Raw genomic sequence first — 15,520 nt, forward strand, 5'->3', positions numbered from 1 at the left:
CTATACTACAGAAAAAAGGGGGGTTTATAGGTACTGGCAGAGAGCAGCCAGTACATAAGATGGTGGCAATAGTTAGAGGGGGGAGGGTTAGAAAGCTGTTTGAGTGGGGGGATCAGGGAGGTTGGAGGGTTAGGGGGATCCTAAACTGCAGAAAAATAAAGATAGAGGGATACGGATAGAGGGATAGGAATAGAGGGATAGGGATAGAGGGATAGGAATAGAGGGATAGGAATAGAGGGATAGGGATAAGGATAGAGGGATAGGGATAGAGGGATAGGAATAGAGGGATAGGGATAAGGATAGAGGGATAGGGATAGAGGGATATGAATAGAGGGATAGGGATAGAGGGATAGGGATAGAGGGATAGGGATAGAGGGATAGGAATAGAGGGATAGGGATAAGGATAGAGGGATAGAGGGATAGGAATAGAGGGATAGGGATAGAGGGATAGGGATAGAGGGATAGGAATAGAGGGATAGGAATAGAGGGATATGGATAAGGATAGAGGGATAGGGATAGAGGGATAGGAATAGAGGGATAGGGATAAGGATAGAGGGATAGGGATAGAGGGATATGAATAGAGGGATAGGGATAGAGGGATAGGGATAGAGGGATAGAGGAATAGGGATATAGGAGTAGGGATAGAGGGATAGGAATAGAGGGATGGGGCAGAGGGATAGGAATAGAGGGATAGGGATAAGGATAGGGATAGAGGAATAGGGATGCGGGTGGTGGGTGGGTGGCTCAGAAGCGGAGGGGGGAGGGAAGGGGAGGGACCTACACTACATATAAATATAGAGGGATAGGGATAGAGGAATAGGGATAGAGGGATAGGAATAAAGGGATAGGGATAGAGGGATAGGAAAAGAGAATAGGAATAAGGATAGAGGGATAGGTATAGAGGAATAGGGATAGAGACATAGGGATAAGGATAGAGGGATAGGGATAGAGGAATAGGGATAGAGAAATAGGGATAAGGATAGAGGAATAGGGATAGAGAAATAGGGATAAGGATAGAGGGATAGGGATAGAGGAATAGGGATAGAGAAATAGGGATAGAGGTATAGGAATAGAGGGATAGGAATAGAGGGATAGGGATGGAGGGAAAGGGATAGAGGTATAGGGATTGAGGGATAGGGATAGAGTTATAGGGATTAGAGGGATAGGGATAGAGGTATAGGGCTTGATGGATAGGGATAGAGGTATAGGGAATAGAGGGATAGGGATAGAGGGATAGGCAAAGGGATTAGGGATAGAGGAATAGCGATAAAAGGATAGTGATTGAGTAAAAGGAGGGATAGGGATAGAGGGATAAGGATAGAGGGAGAGGGATAGGAATAGAGGAATAGGGGGCTAGGAATAGAGGGATAGGGATAGCGGGATAGGGATAGCAGGATAGGGATAGAGGAATAGGGATAGAGTGATAGGAGGGTGAGGGATAGATGGAGAGGAATAGATGGATAGGGATAGGGGGATAGGGATAGAGGGATAGGGATAGAGGGATAGGTATTTTTCTTTCCTTAAACATTTTTGTATTTTTATAAAGTAAAACACTTGCTTTGTTTGCAAACTTTAATATCTCAATGGGAACTAGGCCTCAGAAAGCTTATTTTTCCTCTTTTACACCTAGCTGAGCATGCAGTAATGTCTGACACTTTATTGACAGCTTCCGACAGTGTTTTAACTGTTTGTGCATTCAATAGAAACCTGGTGTAATTTAGCACTTTTCTACTTCTTTTATTTTCTATGCCACTAATTGTGTAAAACGCGCCATCTGACAGCATTTACAACTCAAAGGAAAAGAGCTCTCTGTTTGGTATTGTGATCACTCAAAAAAAATGCTGCCCACATTGACCAAAACCAATACCTTGATAATGGAAGCCAATATTTAAAGGATTGTGATTGAGTTAATAATCATTTATATTTTTTTATTAAAAGGACATCATGCTCATTTTTTTTAATTGTTCAAAATATATTAGTTAAAAAATGTATTAGTTAAATTCACTTAAAAGTTAACCCATTTTACTTTGCAAAAAGAAAAAAAACATGTTTAGCTTCTGCTCGTTCATATAAAAGGTAGAAACATTTTGAGTCCACAATACTTTTCCTTAAATCGCTTTAAATAGACATGTATAAGTCGCAAGATGACAGCAAGCATAATCAGCAGAAGAATAGAAAAGTCTAATTTATATATATATATATATATATATATATATATATATATATATATATATATATATGTGTGTGTGTGTGTGTGTGTGTGTATATACACAAAACTCCAGTCATCCAGCACTCACACCTTATATAAATGAATATAGCAGCATTAGACTTCTAGAGTTTGGAGTATTCACTTTCAATTCACACAGAATTGGAAAAAACACAATAATTGGAAAAAATAGAGTTAAATGCAGGAAAAGATGGGAAAATAGATAAGAAAAGTACAAGTTTTTTTTTGTTCTATGTGGAATTAAAAATGTGTTTTATTCCTTTTAACATTTTTGTACAATCACAGAGGTTTAAATTATTTTTTGCTTCCATTCTTGCAATGCAAATATACTGGGTCCTAAGAGGAGCCAACTTCAGTTCTGTAGGTACTTATATGTTGTTTCATTTAGCAAATGTGCCCATCCCTTGCTGGAAAATGTGTTGCTGGCTCTCAAGAGGAGGAAATGCCTTATCACCGGTCATATGTGCACGTCTGTGTCCGGACTGATTTGGAAAATCATTTCCTTCCAACACCAAAAAAAAAGTAACTCTAAACTCTGGAATTAACTCTCTCAGTCCCACCTTTGTGCTATTTTGTACACATGAAGCCACCATTTATTATTTGTGGGGGAAAAACTCAGTTCAGTGCAAACCAAGGGGCACTTCCTATCATAAGCACATCCATGGGTGCTGTTGCTCATATACTAATATAATATCCCAAGTAGCAAAAGTTCATGAACTATTCAAAACATGTTCACTTAACATTGCATTCTTTCCTACATAAAAAAACTTGCACTACAGTGTAAATACAGTATTTCTATTCTTCTATTTCTTAAGAACTATGACAAAAACAGAATTTATGCTTACCTGATAAATTACTTTCTCCAACGGTGTGTCCGGTCCACGGCGTCATCCTTACTTGTGGGATATTCTCTTCCCCAACAGGAAATGGCAAAGAGCCCAGCAAAGCTGGTCATATGATCCCTCCTAGGCTCCGCCTACCCCAGTCATTCGACCGACGTACAGGAGGAAATATGCATAGGAGAAACCATATGATACCGTGGTGACTGTAGTTAGAGAAAATAATTAATCAGACCTGATTAAAAAAACCAGGGCGGGCCGTGGACCGGACACACCGTTGGAGAAAGTAATTTATCAGGTAAGCATAAATTCTGTTTTCTCCAACATAGGTGTGTCCGGTCCACGGCGTCATCCTTACTTGTGGGAACCAATACCAAAGCTTTAGGACACGGATGAAGGGAGGGAGCAAATCAGGTCACCTAAATGGAAGGCACCACGGCTTGCAAAACCTTTCTCCCAAAAATAGCCTCTGAAGAAGCAAAGGTATCAAATTTGTAAAATTTGGCAAAAGTGTGCAGTGAAGACCAAGTCGCTGCCTTACATATCTGGTCAACAGAAGCCTCGTTCTTGAAGGCCCATGTGGAAGCCACAGCCCTAGTGGAGTGAGCTGTGAGTCTTTCAGGAGGCTGCCGTCCGGCAGTCTCATAAGCCAAACGGATAATGCTTTTAAGCCAAAAAGAAAGAGAGGTAGAAGTTGCTTTTTGACCTCTCCTTTTACCAGAATAAACAACAAACAAAGAAGAAGTTTGTCTGAAATCTTTAGTGGCCTCTAAATAGAATTTTAGAGCACGGACTACGTCCAAATTGTGTAACAAACGTTCCTTCTTTGAAACTGGATTCGGGCACAAAGAAGGTACAACTATCTCCTGGTTAATATTCTTGTTGGAAACAACTTTCGGAAGAAAACCAGGCTCAGTACGCAAAACCACCTTATCTGCATGGAACACCAGATAGGGCGGAGAACACTGCAGAGCAGATAACTCAGAAACTCTTCTAGCAGAAGAAATTGCAACCAAAAACAAAACTTTCCAAGATAATAACTTAATATCTACGGAATGTAAGGGTTCAAACGGAACCCCTTGAAGAACTGAAAGAACTAGATTAAGACTCCAGGGAGGAGTCAAAGGTCTGTAAACAGGCTTGATTCTAACCAGAGCCTGAACAAACGCTTGAACGTCTGGCACAGCTGCCAGCCTTTTGTGAAGTAAAACAGATAACGCAGAAGTCTGTCCCTTCAGAGAACTTGCCGATAATCCCTTCTCCAAACCCTCTTGTAGAAAGGATAAAATCCTAGGAATTTTTATCTTGTTCCATGGGAATCCTTTAGATTCACACCAATAGATATATTTTTTCTATATCTTATGGTAAATTTTTCTAGTTACAGGCTTTCTAGCCTGAATCAGAGTATCTATTACAGAATCTGAAAACCCACGCTTTGATAAAATCAAGCGTTCAATCTCCAAGCAGTCAGTTGGAGAGAAACCAGATTCGGATGTTCGAATGGACCTTGAACAAGAAGGTCCTGTCTCAAAGGTAGCTTCCATGGTGGAGCCGATGACATATTCACCAGGTCTGCATACCAAGTCCTGCGTGGCCACGCAGGAGCTATCAAGATCACCGAAGCCCTCTCCTGGTTGATCCTGGCTACCAGCCTGGGAATGAGAGGAAACGGTGGGAAAACATAAGCTAGGTTGAAGGTCCAAGGTGCTACTAGTGCATCTACTAGAGTCGCCTTGGGATCCCTGGATCTGGACCCGTAACAAGGAACCTTGAAGTTCTGACGAGACGCCATCAGATCCATGTCTGGAATGCCCCATAATTGAGTTATTTGGGCAAAGATTTCCGGGTGGAGTTCCCACTCCCCCGGATGGAATGTCTGACGACTCAGAAAATCCGCTTCCCAATTTTCCACCCCTGGGATGTGGATTGCAGACAAGTGGCAGGAGTGATCCTCCGCCCATTGAATTATCTTGGTCACTTCCTCCATCGCCAGGGAACTCCTTGTTCCCCCCTGATGGTTGATATATGCAACTGTCGTCATGTTGTCTGATTGAAACCTTATGAATTTGGCCTTTGCTAGATGAGGCCAAGCTTTGAGAGCATTGAATATCGCTCTCAGTTCCAGAATGTTTATCGGGAGAAGAGATTCTTCCCGAGACCATAGACCCTGAGCTTTCAGGGGTTCCCAGACCGCGCCCCAGCCCACCAGACTGGCGTCGGTCGTGACAATGACCCACTCTGGTCTGCGGAAGCTCATTCCCTGTGACAGGTTGTCCAGGATTAGCCACCAATGGAGTGAATCTCTGGTCCTTTGATCTACTTGAATCGTCGGAGACAAGTCTGTATAATCCCCATTCCACTGTCTGAGCATGCACAGTTGTAATGGTCTTAGATGAATTCGTGCAAAAGGAACTATGTCCATTGCTGCAACCATCAATCCTATTACTTCCATGCACTGCGCTATGGAAGGACGAAGAACAGAATGAAGAACCTGACAAGAGCTTAGAAGTTTTGATTTTCTGACCTCTGTCAGAAAAATTCTCATTTCTAAGGAGTCTATTATTGTTCCCAAGAAGGGAACTCTTGTTGACGGGGAAAGAGAACTTTTTTCTATGTTTACTTTCCATCCGTGAGATCTGAGAAAGGCTAGGACGATGTCCGTATGAGCCTTTGCTTTTGACAGAGACGACGCTTGAATCAGGATGTCGTCCAAGTACGGTACTACTGCAATGCCCCTTGGTCTTAGAACCGCTAGAAGGGACCCTAGTACCTTTGTGAAAATTCTCGGAGCAGTGGCTAATCCGAAAGGAAGTGCCACAAACTGGTAATGCTTGTCCAGAAAAGCGAACCTTAGGAACTGATGATGTTCCTTGTGGATAGGAATATGGAGGTACGCATCCTTTAAATCCACCGTGGTCATAAATTGACCTTCCTGGATGGTAGGAAGAATCGTTCGAATGGTTTCCATTTTGAATGATGGAACCCTGAGAAATTTGTTTAGGATCTTGAGATCTAGAATTGGTCTGAACGTTCCCTCTTTTTTGGGAACTATGAACAGGTTGGAGTAAAATCCCATCCCTTGTTCTCTTATTGGAACTGGATGAATTACTCCCATCCTTAACAGGTCTTCTACACAATGTAAGAATGCCTGTCTTTTTATTTGGTTTGAAGATAATTGAGACCTGTGGAACCTTCCCCTTGGGGGTAGTTCCTTGAATTCCAGGAGATAACCTTGAGAAACTATCTCTAGTGCCCAAGGATCCTGAACATCTCTTGCCCAGGCCTGAGCAAAGAGAGAAAGGCTGCCCCCCACCAGATCCGGTCCCGGATCGGGGGCCATCCCTTCATGCTGTTTTGGTAGCAGTGGCAGGCTTCTTGGCCTGCTTACCCTTGTTCCAGCCTTGCATCGGTCTCCAGGCTGGTTTGGGTTGAGAAGTATTACCCTCTTGCTTAGAGGATGTAGAAGTAGAGGCTGGTCCATTTCTGCGAAAGGGACGAAAATTAGGCTTATTTCTAGCCTTAAAAGACCTATCCTGAGGAAGGGCGTGGCCCTTTCCTCCGGTGATGTCTGAAATAATCTCTTTCAAATCAGGACCAAACAGTGTTTTGCCCTTGAAAGGGATGTTAAGCAATTTTGTCTTGGAAGACACATCCGCTGACCAAGACTTTAGCCAGAGCGATCTGCGCGCCACGATAGCAAACCCTGAATTTTTCGCCGCTAATCTCGCTAATTGCAAAGCGGCATCTAGAATAAAAGAGTTAGCCAATTTAAGTGCATGAACTCTGTCCATAATCTCCTCATACGAAGATTCCTTATCGAGCGACTTTTCTAATTCTTCGAACCAGAAACACACTGCCGTAGTGACAGGAACAATGCATGAAATTGGTTGAAGAAGGTAACCTTGCTGAACAAACATTCTTTTAAGCAAACCCTCTAATTTTTTATCCATAGGATCTTTAAAAGCACAACTATCTTCTATGGGAATAGTAGTGCGTTTGTTTAGAGTAGAGACCGCCCCCTCGACCTTAGGGACTGTCTGCCATAAGTCCTTTCTGGGGTCGACTATAGGAAATAATTTCTTAAATATAGGGGGAGGCACAAAAGGTATGCCGGGCCTTTCCCATTCCTTGTTTACTATGTCCGCCACCCGCTTGGGTATAGGAAAAACATCGGGGGGCACCGGAACCTCTAGGAACTTGTCCATCTTACATAATTTCTCTGGAATGACCAAATTGTCACAATCATCCAGAGTAGATAATACCTCCTTAAGCAGTGCGCGGAGATGTTCTACTTTAAATTTAAATGTTACAACATCAGGTTCAGCTTGTTGAGAAATTTTCCCTGAATCTGAAATTTCTCCCTCAGACAAAACCTCCCTCCTGGCCCCTTCAGATTGGTGTGAGGGTATGTCAGAAGCGTTATCATCAGCGTCCTCTTGCTCTTCAGTGTTTAAAACAGAGCAATCGCGCTTTCTTTGATAAGTAGGCATTTTAGATAAAATATTTGCAATAGAATTATCCATAACAGCCGTTAATTGTTGCATAGTAATAAGTATTGGCGCACTAGATGTACTAGGGGCCTCTTGTGTGGGCAAAACTGGTGTAGACACAGAAGGGGGTGATGCAGTACCATGCTTACTCCCCTCATCTGAAGAATCATCTTGGGCACTATTAATATCTGTGGCATCATTGTCCCTACTTTGTTTGGACACCATGTCACAATTATCACATATTTAAAAAGCGCTATAATCTGTCAAACATGCTTAGCAAGAAATCGTTTTAGCCCAGAAAAATGTCTACCAGTTTTTTAAGCCCTTATAAAGCCTTTAGTCTTATACTTAATCTAAGAAAATGGCTTACCGGTCCCCATAGGGAAAATGACAGCCTTCCAGCATTACCAAGTCGTGTTAGAAATGTGGCCATCATACCTCAGGCAGAAAAGTCTGCCAACTGCTTCCCCCAACTGAAGTTACTTCATCTCAACAGTCCTGTGTGGAAACAGCAATCGATTTTAGTAACGTTTGCTAAAATCATCTTCCTCTCACAAACAGAAATCTTCTTCTATTTTCTGTTTCAGAGTAAATAGTACATACCAGCACTATTTTAACCCCTTAGTGACCAGAGCACTTTTCCATTTTCTGTTCGTTTGGGACCAAGGCTATTTTTACATTTTTGCGGTGTTTGTGTTTAGCTGTAATTTTCTTCTTACTCATTTACTGTACCCACACATATTATATACCGTTTTTCTCGCCATTAAATGGACTTTCTAAAGATACCATTATTTTCATCATATCTTATAATTTACTATAAAAAAAATTATAAAATATGAGGAAAAAATGGAAAAAAACACACTTTTTCTAACTTTGACCCCCAAAATCTGTTACATATCTAAAACCACCAAAAAACACCCATGCTAAATAGTTTCTAAATTTTGTCCTGAGTTTAGAAATACCCAATGTTTACATGTTCTTTGCTTTTTTTGCAAGTTATAGGGCCATAAATACAAGTAGCACTTTGCTATTTCCAAACCATTTTTTTCCAAAATTAGCGCTAGTTACATTAGAACACTGATATCTTTCAGGAATCCCTGAATATCCCTTGACATGTATATATTTTTTTTTAGTAGACATCCCAAAGTATTGATCTAGGCCAATTTTGGTATATTTCATACCACCATTTCACCGCCAAATGCGATCAAATACAAAAAATTGTTCACTTTTTCACAAATTTTTTCACAAACTTTAGGTTTCTCACTGAAATCATTTACAAACAGCTTGTGCAATTATGGCATAAATGGTTGTAAATTCTTCTCTGGGATCCCCTTTGTTCAGAAATAGCACACATATATGGCTTTGGCGTTGCTTTTTGGTAATTAGAAGGCCGCTAAATGCCACTGCGCACCACAAGTGTATCATGCCCAGCAGTTAAGGGGTTAATTAGGGAGCTTTTAGGGAGCTTGTAGGGTTAATTTTAGCTTTAGTGTAGTGTAGTAGACAACCCCAAGTATTGATCTAGGCACATTTTGGTATATTTCATGCCACCATTTCACCGCCAAATGCGATCAAATTAAAAAAAACGTAAAATTTTTCACAATTTTAGGTTTCTCACTGAAATCATTTACAAACAGCTTGTGCAATTATGGCACAAATGGTTGTAAATGCTTGTCTGGGATCCCCTTTGTTCAGAAATAGCAGACATATATGACTTTGGCGTTGCTTTCTGGTAATTAGAAGGCCACTAAATCCTGTTGCGCCTCACACGTGTATTATGGCTAGCAGTGAAAGGGTTAATTAGGGAGTTTGTAGTGAGCTTGCAGGGTTAATTTTAGCTTTAGTGTAGAGATCAGCCTCCCATCTGACACATCCCACCCCCTGATCCCTCCCAAACAGCTCCCTTCCCTCCCCCACCCCACAATTGTCCCCGCCATCTTAAGTACTGGCAGAAAGTCTGCCAGTACTAAAATAAAAGGGTTTTTAAAAAAAAAAAATGAATTTTTTTTTAGCATATTTACATATGCTACTGTGTAGGATCCCCCCCTTAGCCCCCAACCTCCCTGATCCCCCCCAAAACCGCTCTCTAACCCTCCCCTCTGCCTTATTGGGGGCCATCTTGGGTACTGGCAGCTGTCTGCCAGTACCCAGTTTACAATAAAAAGTGCTTTTTTGGGGGGTTTTTTGTTTTTTTCTGTAGTGTAGCTTCCCCCAACCCCCCACCCCCCACAAACAAACCCCCACCACCTTGCTGATTGTTTAGATTTTATTTTTTATTATATTTTTTATTTCCCCATTTTCTGCAGTGTAGCGGTTCCCACCCGCTCCCTCCCCGTGCACGCGCCCGCCCCCACCCTCCCGTGCACGCGCGCGCGCCCGTGCGCGCCCCCAGCCACCCCCGCCCACGATCCCGCCCCCCTTCAGATCCACATGGCCATCGATGGCCGCCACCCCGCCTCCCGGTCCGGCTCCCACCCACCAACGCAGGTAGCCACCGATCTCCGGTGCAGAGAGGGCCACAGAGTGGCTCTCTCTGCACCGGATGACTTAAAAAGGTTATTGCAGGATGCCTCCATATCGAGGCATCACTGCAATAACCGGAAAGCAGCTGGAAGCGAGCAGGATCGCTTCCAGCTGCTTTCCACACTGAGGACGTGCAGGGTACGTTCTCAGGCATTAACTGCCTTTTTTCTGAGGACGTACCCTGCACGTCCTCAGTCGTTAAGGGGTTAAAATAACAAACACTTGATTGAAGAATAAAAACTACATTTAAACACCAAAAAACTCTTAGCCATCTCCGTGGAGATGTTGCCTGTGCAACGGCAAAGAGAATGACTGGGGTAGGCGGAACCTAGGAGGGATCATATGACCAGCTTTGCTGGGCTCTTTGCCATTTCCTGTTGGGGAAGAGAATATCCCACAAGTAAGGATGACGCCGTGGACCGGACACACCTATGTTGGAGAAATATACTATAAAGATGAAGACAAATATGGCTGTACAAATTCATTGAGTGTGTGTGGGGACCAAAGACATGTGCCAGTTACTGCCATGCAATATACATTAAGCTACACTGCCAGCGTAGGTGTGTGTGACTTAGACGCTTTTACAATGCAATTGTACTGTGAGATCTCTCTCATTTCTGTCTCTGAATGAGAGACAATATAACACTGCATGATATGAGAGTGGTGTTGTACTAACACTTTGTGCATTATATTTATATTACTTTAAACTTCAGATTAGGTCCTTTCAATATTATTAAATTTAAGCTTTGCACTTTCTGTTTTATATTTTAATACATTTAGATTTAGATCCAGCAGTGTTTTTACAAATTCTGATTATGTTTTGAAAGTTTCTGTGTTACTTTAATAAATTAGGATCATACCTTATATATTTCTGTGCATCTTTTACAACTTACATTGCACTTGGTATTTTCTCAGAGTATGTCTGAAGCTCTCTCACAAGTCTTGTGAAATGCTGTAAGCATTTTAAACAAGCTGGTCTCACTGATTTTTCTTGGCAGACCAAAGACATGTGCCAGTTACTGCCATGCAATATACATTAAGCTACACTGCCAGCGTAGGTGTGTGTGACTTAGACGCTTTTACAATGCAATTGTACTGTGAGATCTCTCTCATTTCTGTCTCTGAATGAGAGACAATATAACACTGCATGATATGAGAGTGGTGTTGTACTAACACTTTGTGCATTATATTTATATTACTTTAAACTTCAGATTAGGTCCTTTCAATATTATTAAATTTAAGCTTTGCACTTTCTGTTTTATATTTTAATACATTTAGATTTAGATCCAGCAGTGTTTTTACAAATTCTGATTATGTTTTGAAAGTTTCTGTGTTACTTTAATAAATTAGGATCAAACCTTATATATTTCTGTGCATCTTTTACAACTTACATTGCACTTGGTATTTTCTCAGAGTATGTCTGAAGCTCTCTCACAAGTCTTGTGAAATGCTGTAAGCATTTTAAACAAGCTGGTCTCACTGATTTTTCTTGGCAGCTGTATGCAGGTGAAGTTTGCTCAAAATTCACAATACACTTTTTTAACTGACAGAAATATATACTAAACTATAGGCAAAAACAAGTTAAATTGTAGTGAAAACATTTCAGTTTAATTTGTAATTTATGCAAAGTGAGCCTTTATATCATTCCCAGGTGTTTTCCATTTACCTTCTACTTCCCTGTGAAATTCTGTATCCCTCAATTAATTATTCTCTATGAAAGGCATCTCTAATCTCTCTAGGACTTCCAGGTCCCACCCTTTTTCTTACAGCATTCAGTAAGTTCAGCCCCTGTGAAGTCTGCACTATAACTTCTCTCCTGACTAGGAAATCTTTGCTTTTTGGGCTCATATAAAGTAATGAAGGTGTCTGTGAAACTGAAGTTGCAGTTTTGGAGTTTTATTAATTAATTTATTAATGTTGCTTTGCTTTTTTTTTCCAAGCAAAGGGTCTCATAGGTATATATACTAACTTTTGATTGCGAAATATATACTATTTTATAACCCTCCGCCATTAAAGTGAAAAAGGGGAATTTGATCTTTTAAATCCGAGGATAGGGTCCCATGCTCCAGTAGGTTTCAAGGTAGATGGGTCAGTCTCTTTACTGCTTATATAAAGCATGTAACAATTTACAAATAAGCAAAATAATATTACAAGAGCAGTGCGCATCATTAAAGGGACACTCAAGTCAAAATTAAACTTTTATGATTCAGATAGAGCATGTAATATAAAACAACTTTCCAATTTGCTTCCATTAACAAAATGTGCAGTCTTTTTCTATTTTACCCTTTTGAGCCACCAGTTTTTACTAAGCATGTGCAAGAGTTCACAGAATATACATTTATGCATTTGTGATTGGCTTATGGCTGTCACATGATACAGGGGGAGTGGAAATAGACATAACTTTGTAATTTGTTAAAAAACAATCTACTATACATTTGAAGTTCAGACTAAGGGGCTGATTTATCAATGTCTGTCCGACATGATACGCTGTAGCGTATCATGTCCAACAGACATCGCTGAATGTCGACAGCATACACTGTCGTCATTTAACATTGCACAAGCAGTTCTGGTTAACTGCTTGTGCAATTCCACTCCCTGCAGATTCGCTGCAAATCGGCTGCTAGCAGGGGGTGTCAATCAACCCGATCATATAGGATCAGGTTGATTGCTGTCCGCTGCTCAGAGGTGGCGGACCAGATAAGGAGCAGAAATCTTAAGACTGCTGCTTCATAACTGCTGTTTCTGGTGGGCCTGAAGGCTCGCGTGGAAACAGGCGGATCAATGGCCATTCGGCCCTTGATAAATCACCCCCTAAGTGCTATTGCACTGTCTTCTTATCATGCATTTGTTGATTATGCAAATCTACTGTAGATATCTGTCCTTTAAGACCTAAGTTTCACTGATTTCATGTAATCAGCTGAAATAAATATAGGCTAAGCTTCTAATTTATTATTCTAGTACTAACTACTTGACTAAAGAACAATTATGATCCAACACTGAGCTACAGAAAGAACTACACTGACACAGGAAATATGGTAGACATAGCTTTATTTATAGATAAACTTAACAATTCACTTCAACATTGTGAAATATTACAAACTAGATCTAGGTGCTTGCAAATGAGTTCCCTAACAGTGAAACTACCAGAAACAGGTCTGTGACCCATGCAAGGTAAGTTTGAGTGCATCTATCTCCCTAGAGACACCAGATGCTGTAAATTGAGTCCATAAATTATGGGCATACAAACTTACTATACTACACATACTATAGGCTAGATCATCTTATTAGACTTTGGTCACAATAACTGCAGGGTGAAACCTAACTTTTATATAGCCTTTGGACTCCATTATTGTTAGTAATTGAATGTGTTCCAACCAAATCCTTATAATCCTTGTGCTGAACATAAAGGTAATATACTCTAAACAATATGTAGCACACCAAGAAAGGCAAATCCAAATGGTGTCTGAAACAAGAGCATTTTGCAATTGGAAATACAAACTAACCCTAGAGAGAGGAGCAACAAAAGCAGATGTTAAATCATAACTGGCTCATTTAAGACCCTAAACAGAATATTAACTTTTCCATCAACAACACTTAATTTATCATATCAGAAAGGTACAGGAGGGGTCAGAGAACTCTCAATATAAACCTCCACTGCAAATTCCCCAGGACCTAGATCTCCCCTCCATACACACAGCTTACATGCCTTGGCATATTTGTTTCTTAATGTGCTTGCTGTTTGAGTTTCATTTGAATGGAGGGAAGCTCTTTCAGTGGATTTATTTTCATACAAAAAGATAACGACAGTGTCATGGGTCTTGAATCATTTGATTAACTGCTAGCTAAATTAGATACATATTGGGCTAGATTAAGGGGTCAATTTATGTAGGTGTGAGCGGACATGATCCGATATAGCGGATCATGTCCACTGCACATCGATAAATGCCGACAGCATACGCTGTCGGAATTTATCATTGCACCAGCAGTTCTTGTGAACTGCTGGTGCAATACCGCCCCCTGAAGATGCGCAGCCAATCGACCACTAGCAGGGGGTGTCAATCAACCTGATCATATTCGATCGGGCTGATTGCTGTCCGCCACCTCAGAGGTGACAGACGAGTTAAGGAGCAGCGGTCTTAGGACTACTGCTTCTAAACTTCTGCTTCAGGTGGACCTGAAGCGGGGTGGGTCGTAAGCAACATCCACTGCTTCATAAATCGACCCCAATAATATATAGCAAGGAGAACTTGCCACAGACGTGTAGCAAACTTTTGCTGTAAGTCAGTCAAACTTGCTGCAAGTTTTCACTGGCAAGTGTGTTTACTTGCAGAATAATTGCAGCAAAAGTTCTAGTTGACACTTTTTCAACTTGCAGCAAGTTTACCTGGCAAGTCTCTAGCAAGAGAATTTCTGGCAAGTCAACTGCAAGAGCTCTGCAAGTTTGTTGCCAATTTCTGGCAAGTCAACTGCAAGAGCTCTGCAAGTTTGTTATCAATGTCTGGCAAGTCAACTGCAAGAGCTCTGCAAGTGTCTAGTCAATTTCTGGCAAGTTAACAGCCAGAGCTCTGCAAGTTAATTGCAAATTTCTGACAAGTCAATAGCAAGAGCTCTGCAAGTCTGCTGCAAATTTCTGACAAGCCAACAACAAGAGCTCTGCAAGTCTGCAGCAAATTGCTGACAATTTAACAGCAAGAGCCCTTCAAGTCTACTGCAAAAGCTCTGCAAGTCTGTTACAAATCTCTAGCAAGTCAACAGCAAGAATACTGCAAATATTTAGCATATCTCTGGCACATATATCACAATTAAGAGCAGTGTCTGCCACAAGCACTACAAATGTACTATTATTTACGTCAATCATATTTACAAATTAATAATAAAATGTTTTTTCCTGCAAAAGTTTATCTATGTAAGTTGTTTGTATGAATTTAATTGATCTTAAAGTTGTATCCATGCGTTATCTGAGGTAATATATATTCATATATACTAATATTATGACAGGTAATATATTAAAGGGACACTAAACTCACATTTTTTCTTTTATGATTCAGACAAAGCATGCAATTTTAAGCAATTTTCTAATTTACTTCTATTATAATTTTTTTCCGTTTTCTTCCTATTTTTATTCGAAAAAGCAGGAAAGTAAGTTCAAGAGTTGGCCCATTTTTGGTTCAGCACAAGGGTAGCGCTTGCTGATTGGTGGCTAAATGTAGCTACCAATCAGCAAGCAATACCCAGGTGCTAAAACAAAAATGGGCCGGTTCCTATTCTTACATTTCTGCTTTTTCAAAAAAAGATAGCAAGAGAATGAAGAAAATAGATAATAGGAGTACATTAGAAAATTGCTTAAAATTGCATGCTCTATCTGAATCATAAAAGCATAACAATGGGTTTAGTATCCCTTTAAGTTGAAAACTTGATGTATTATAACACTAATATCATTA

The sequence above is a fragment of the Bombina bombina genome, chromosome 1 (genome assembly GCF_027579735.1).
Source record: "Bombina bombina isolate aBomBom1 chromosome 1, aBomBom1.pri, whole genome shotgun sequence".
Classification (NCBI taxonomy): domain Eukaryota; kingdom Metazoa; phylum Chordata; class Amphibia; order Anura; family Bombinatoridae; genus Bombina; species Bombina bombina.